A 7,176-nucleotide genomic window follows, 5' to 3' on the forward strand; every position below is an offset into this window, starting at 1 on the left:
AATGAAATTATGTAATTTTTGGGAAAACGGATGGAACTCAATATCATAATATTAAGTGAAATAAACCAGATGGAGAAAGATAAGTATTACATATTTTCTCTTTTATGTGGGATTGAAGGGGGATAAGTACATGAAAGTAAAGGAGGGAATATGAAGAATACAAATGGATGAAAGGAGGAGAAGGATAAGAAAGGGTAGTAGAGGGGATGAATCTGATCAATAAGCATGTATGGAAATGTCATAATGAAACCTCTTTAGTTGCACAATTAAAAAATTAAAACAAAGAAAAATATATGAAATTTGTCAAAAGATAGGTAATGTAATAAGATAACATAGTATCGTTTGGGGTCTGAGGTTATGATGGCTACTAAAATAACTTATATTTTGAAATTTATTCTTTTGAGGCCAGAGTTAATCTTTAAAATATATGTACTTTAGTGTTTTATGATTAAATAAAATACCTGTTTCTTATACTACATATTGTGAAATTCTTGTCCCCTTTTAACTTGGTTTAATTTATATTATTTATCACGCTCTAAATCTAATCTAAATTACATGTATTACCCATGATAGTTTCCTTATCATATTTTTGTGTATAAGAGTGCAGTTGTGTTTATGTCTGTATGCGCCATCTGTCTATCTGCACAGATACAAATGTATACACCACATGGCTTATGTGAAAATAAACATTGAGAATAAATGTATTTAGAAAATGTACAATACAAAGCACCTCCACCAAAATGCCTCTTTTAGTATTAATCACTTGCTACTTTTGCATAAAAATAAAGTAGTATAAAACTTCTTTTTCTAAGAAAAGAAGCTTAATTTCTCTATTAGCAGACATCAGTGAGTCCACTTACAGAGTCTAATGTCCACACAGAATAAAACATCTATGAAGTATAATATTGTGAAGTAGAGGGTAGGAGCTTGAATCTCATTGTTGGAACAAATAATTCTCCCACATATGGGTGATAAGGATTGTGAGTGGTATAGAGACTGTCTTATGAAGAATGAGTTACCAAGGTTGGGATGTCCCCATTTAAGTAGAAAAATTTGTTGCAAAAATCTGTGAATAAAAAACATTTTCTAGTGCTTGTAAGATGAATACAAGCATCAGTATACTTGTAGAATATTCATGCATCAGTTTTACTCATAGGATGTCTTCAAGTGAATAGAAAAATTAGAGATGTTTAATATCATCATAATAATAAGATGACATAGTGATTCACACTTTGTGAGTTTAAAATATAATAGAGATTCATTTTAATATAATTTTGACATTAAAGCTGTTGAAATTCCCAATGAGCTGCATTGAATGTTTTGTTCTTTGACATAGTAAAGGTGCTAAAAAATTTTATAACTACTTTTTAAATATGTTTTTAAAATAAATCCAACCCGAGAAAATGTGGACATTCAAAAGAAACAAAACTTTTAGACAATTTTCCCATAAATCTCACTCATACCTGGGACCCTACATGGGTCAGGATTTAAAATGATTCTTCCTATGGGGAACACTGTTTTCAACAAAATCTCCCAAAATTGTGCCTAATGTCAGAATTCTTTCATTTCATCTCAAAGCAGATAAAGGGTTTGAACTTACTGATTGAATAGAAATATTTTATAACTTGATTTTATTTTGAGGAGTTTCAAAAATGTATAAATTACCTTGCATAGTATATAGTTCATAGTTAGAAAATTGAACTTCAAAAAACTTTGTTTGCATTATAATGTTAATTTTAGAGCAATATAATGTAAAATTTCCTCTCTTATTCATCCAGAATTTTGCTATGAGACAATCATTCTGATCATGGAAAAGTAGTACACAACAGTGCTAGAAATTATAACAAATTGAAATGAATTTCATTGCTGAATTTGTTTTTTATATTTACTATTTCTTAAAATAATCCCCAGAATTAAAGCCTCCTTTCTGACATATTATATATTTTTTGCTAGAAGAAGAATGTGGACTAAGAAATTCATGTGAGCAAAAGATATCAGTGTGTTTTGGTTTGTTAAATTACTTTCCTCACTTTTTTTTGAAATGTTATTTAACATATGAAGTAGATTGGGGCTCCACATTTGGTACATGAAGCACATACTTTTGGTACTTTTCCCATCTCATGTGTGGTAGACAGTTGTCCAGTCTGTTTACTATATTTCACTTCAACAGACTATATTTTTACATTTTAAGGCTTTTTTGGAAATTTAGAGCTCTTTCTAAGGGCACTCATAGACAGCATCTCAACTTAGACGTTTGGAAATATTAATTTCCTTGTGGCAACCTTTAACTAATAGGAAAACATAGTGGACAATTGGTGCATTTCTTAGTCATTTTGAGGAAAACTGATTTTCCTGGGCCACAGATCTTTACAGGTTTTCAATATTTACAAGTTTTTTATTACTATTTGACAAATTGTCACCAAAATTCAATGCCTTAAAAAAGCAAACATTTATTCTCATAATATTTGCAGGCAAAAATTTAGGCCTGGCTTATCTGTGTGGTTATGGCTCAGAAATTTTTCAGGAGACTGTAATTAAGATGCTAGCTGGGTTAAAGTCATATGGAGATTTTCAGTGGGCTTGAGGATCCTCTTAGCTCTCTCAGGGAACTGGTGACCAGGGAATCAAGGTCTTTTCCTCATTGGCTTTTCCATAATATTACTTGAGTGTGTTTATGACATAGCAACTAGCTTGCTGAAGAGATCCAAAGAGAGAAAAAAGAAGACACATGCTACCATATTCTCATTAGAAATAAAGCACTGAGTTCAGACTACATTCTATGAGAGAGGAAATAGGCTCCATTTTTTTTAAATATGAAAGAATTATGAAAGCAATACAGTTGTACTTTAGCTCTAGTTCCCACAGTAGTAACTGCTAAATAATGCATTCTCAGTTGACTTTCTTTTTTCCCTGTTTTATTCTTTCCATTCTTTCACCTCAGCTCATTTGGATTATGTTCTAAATAAACAATCTGTACCTGGTGTCAGTTTCTGCATACAGAGTATTCCAAACTGAAATAACTTAGCACTGTAAAATTTATAGGATTTTAGATTCAGAACTGAAAGCATTTTATCAAAAACTAGGATGCAATAATATCTATAAAAAAGATTTGTTTCAAGTTTTGTTCATTCATAACTGAGTTGTAATGTCACTTCTTACTTATCAAGATTATTTGACTTGCCCATATGTAGCTTAAACAGCTATTTAAACAATACTCTGATTATTAGTCTCAAGAAACTTAGATTTACATTATAGTAATTGCTTTCTGAGAATATTCTGTTAATCTGTAGGCATAATTATAGTAATGAGAGTAGACTTCTTCAGGTTAGAAGTAAAAATGATAAACTAAGAATGGCCTTTAAGACTCATAATTTAGGTAATGTTAATAAGAATACTTATTTTACATATCAATTAGAATTACATTGCAGTGTCTTACTTAAGGCTAGAAGGTGGTTGAACTACACATTTGAAAAAATACATAATGATTTAGATTCTACCAAAAAATTTTATAGCAAATGAATCAAAAAAGTTTTAAAAACCTTATATCTTTTAAAATGTAGAAGACATACTATCTTCAAATGAATAGTATAGAAAACACTGGGATGAGTGACAGCAACTTTTTTCTTGAGCAATTTTTGTCAGCAACATAGACAGATGCTCTTGTGTCATTACACCTTGTCAGAATTTATTGAATACCAATAATACATAAGGTAAGTCAATTTTGTTGGCATTAATTTGCCAAGTACTGCTGAATTTGCTCGATAGCTGTGGGTCAATTGTCAAAATTTCTTTTATCCTAATCTTAATTAATACTATTAACTCTCAGATCACACATTATAGATAACAGAAGGCAAAGAAAGTGTTAGAGTCCCACCAGGTTCAAAGTGGTCTGCTAAAGCCAGTGGCAGAGGGCTGATACAGATACAAAGAGTCACTGCAGGCTGTTGGATACAATACTGATAGTGAGTGATTGATTATCAAGGCCATCCTGTCAGGTCAATGGCTCTGCATGCTTACCAGGAGACCCTCGAGTTATCAACCTGTTGTTGGTTGTTTTCCAGAGATGTGGTTGTTTATAATATCAAAATATCTGTAGAAATAATAAGAGGAAGAAGATGATGTAAATACATGAACATTCACAAGAAGGATAATTATAAGTAAAAATATTTGAATTTCATTGACATAGATAAGTTGATTGACAGGTTCAGTTACAGGTTGATTATATGTAGTGTATTATCCAGGATAAAAAAAAGAGGCCAAGGCACAGAGAGATAAAAGACATGTAAAATGGTTATATGTTTGTTTTATGCGTGTGGGTATTTTTTTAGAACTATGGTGTTCACAGTGAAATAAGTTGAAAATTCCAAAAAGTTTGCATTTTTTTAAATTAAGACATAGATAAGTGAATAAACTTAAATACAAGTTATGTCTAGGGTGTGTGCATTCCTATTTAGAGCCTCCTTATTCATGCTTAAGTGCTATTTGTTACCTTTCATACATATAACATATTTTGTCATATTCTAAATAAAAGGAATTTTAGACAGATATGTAATTAATTACTTAAAAAGCAAACAAGTCACAGAAAAGAGCTATGAGGACTTTGAAATTATGTATGAACTGATATACATACCTGACAGTTGATAAACTTTCTGACTTGAAAATTATTGGCTTCAGCAAATTTCCTGATGATGAATAATCACTGAGCTTCGGAGTATTTATAGCTAATGTTTTTAAAGTTGATTCTTGTTATGTGGCTTCCTCCTTGAAAGTTATTAAAGTGCATCTATTCAATTATATATCAAAGCCAAGCAAATGGTGTTAGAAATTGCAAATATACTTCATTTAAATCTACAGTAAACATTTCAAATGCAAATAAAAATTCAGTAGGATACATAAGTTGAATTAAGCCACATTTAAATTAAATTGTTATCCATTGAAACTAAAACAGGAAAAGGTTTCTTAAAAGAATCAACTACGTGGGGTGGAAATTCAATTTCTTATGCTCCATAGTTTTTCTCACCGAATAATATAATGCCAGCCACTATTTTGTTCATTTGGTATATTGTTTGAAAAATTTTCTCTATCATGTGCCTCATAATTTAACTTGCTAAATTAACCAATTTTTCATGTTGGTGTAGTGCAATCTATAGAACCTTTCATGGACAGCAGGATCAACAGTCAGTATGAATTCTGCTTTACCTTAAGAAGAGGAGCAGTGAAGAACATAGTGGAAAAGAAATATCCTTATGTCTATCTTAATAAATGTGATGGAGATGTGTAGAAATCCCTAAACATGAAAGCGTTTGATGTCCCCACTCCAGAGGAGCTAATACAGAAACCTTAAGGCAACAGAGGTCAACATGAGAATGGGATCAGGAACCAGTGTAAAGATCAGTTAAAGATGAACCAACTTGTACATGGAAGCAATGCTAGGAATTGCTCTGTATAACTATCCTTAACTCAACTAGCAAAAATGCTTTGTCTTTGTTAAAAATAAATAAATAAATGTGAAATATAGACAGCCGTATAAAAGGAACACTGAGACACAACATTACTGAGGTCATAGTAAGTGTGTGCAGGATGAGGTCGAGGCAGGCGTGGCGACTAGCAGAAGGCTGTGGGAAGCACACAAGACAGGAGGTTATCAAAGTATCCACAAATAGCTAAATGACTATTTTTTTCAACTTATTCACATCAGGGAGTAAAGCAGTATTTTTAATTAAGAGAAGCTCATGCCATGTGACAATAAAAGTTTAAACTAAATTTTTGGCATCTAGATGAAAATGGAAGTATGATGCTGTAATTTAGAAATAACTTGAAATTTATGTGCCTTCTCTTGTATGAAAAACTCAGTGTGGATACTACAGAGGTCCCCCACCCCCCACACACACACACACAAAACCCTAAAACCAGAGCTACCTTATGATCTAGCAATCATATGGCTGCTATACATCCAAAGGAAATGAAATCAGTATGTTGGAAAGGTATGTGAACTCCCATATTAACTGCAGCAATATTCACAATAACCAAGATATGGAATCAATGTTGGTGATCATTGACAGAAAATGGAAAAAGAAATGTGGTATACATACACAATAGAATACTTTAGTCTTAAAAAGAATTAAATCCCATCATTTGTGGTGATATGCATAAACCTAGAGGAAATCATTTTAGGTGAAATAGCAAGTCATGTTTTTTAAAAAGATTGAACACAGTGTCATAATGTAGCAGTGTCATAACAGTTTTTAAACAAATCCATTTGTATAGACAAATTGTGTATATTAATCTAATCTTTCAGATATTTCACTAAAATGTTTACAAAGTGAATATGTATGTAATTAAAATATCTATAATATTAATGTAATAAATTCAATTTCCCATATGTTAGAGGTCTTTACACTTCATGGTATAAATATTTTCATGGGATATAAGATTAGAAATTGTGGTAAACTTCTATTTCTTTAAGGATTTTTAAAATCTACTACTAAAACTAAGAATGTAAATATCTCATACATTGTATGAGAAAAGAACAAAGTTAGCATTAAAGCTTAAAACTGAAATAATAGGCTCTTTGAAAATAACAAGAAGATGACCATATTTGAAGCCTGAAATAAGTAAGTAGGGTCCATTCTAGTAAAACAGCTGGTTTAACATTCTTAGAGCAACATTCAATACAACTTATTATACTAATATATAGTCATATCATTATCCTATCAATCATTTAGTCAATATGATTAGATGAATAAGAAAATCATATGATCATATTTAAAGGCGCAGCAGAAACAGAACTTTCTTTATTCACATATGCAGTAATTGTCTTTGTAGGAAACCCCAAGAATTCTCTTTTTTGAAAACCACTCTTGTAACTCATGAGGCAGTGTAACAAAGTTGAAAGATCTGAGGTCAATCAATATGCAAAAGTTTATAGCATTTCAGTAGAGAATATTGGCATTTTGGAATGAAAAATAACACAAAACAAAATAAACATACCATTTTAAATAGGAACTATTCAAGATGAAATACTTAGAAATAAATTTAGCAAAACATGCATGATACCTGTTTGTGGAAAAATATAAAGTACTGATGGATGAAAGTTAATATCTTAATAAGTAGAGAGATGTTACTTATTAATTTGAAGACTCATTAGTTTTACGATATCATTTCTTCCCAACTTGA

Source organism: Castor canadensis, chromosome 1 (genome assembly GCF_047511655.1).
Source record: "Castor canadensis chromosome 1, mCasCan1.hap1v2, whole genome shotgun sequence".
Classification (NCBI taxonomy): domain Eukaryota; kingdom Metazoa; phylum Chordata; class Mammalia; order Rodentia; family Castoridae; genus Castor; species Castor canadensis.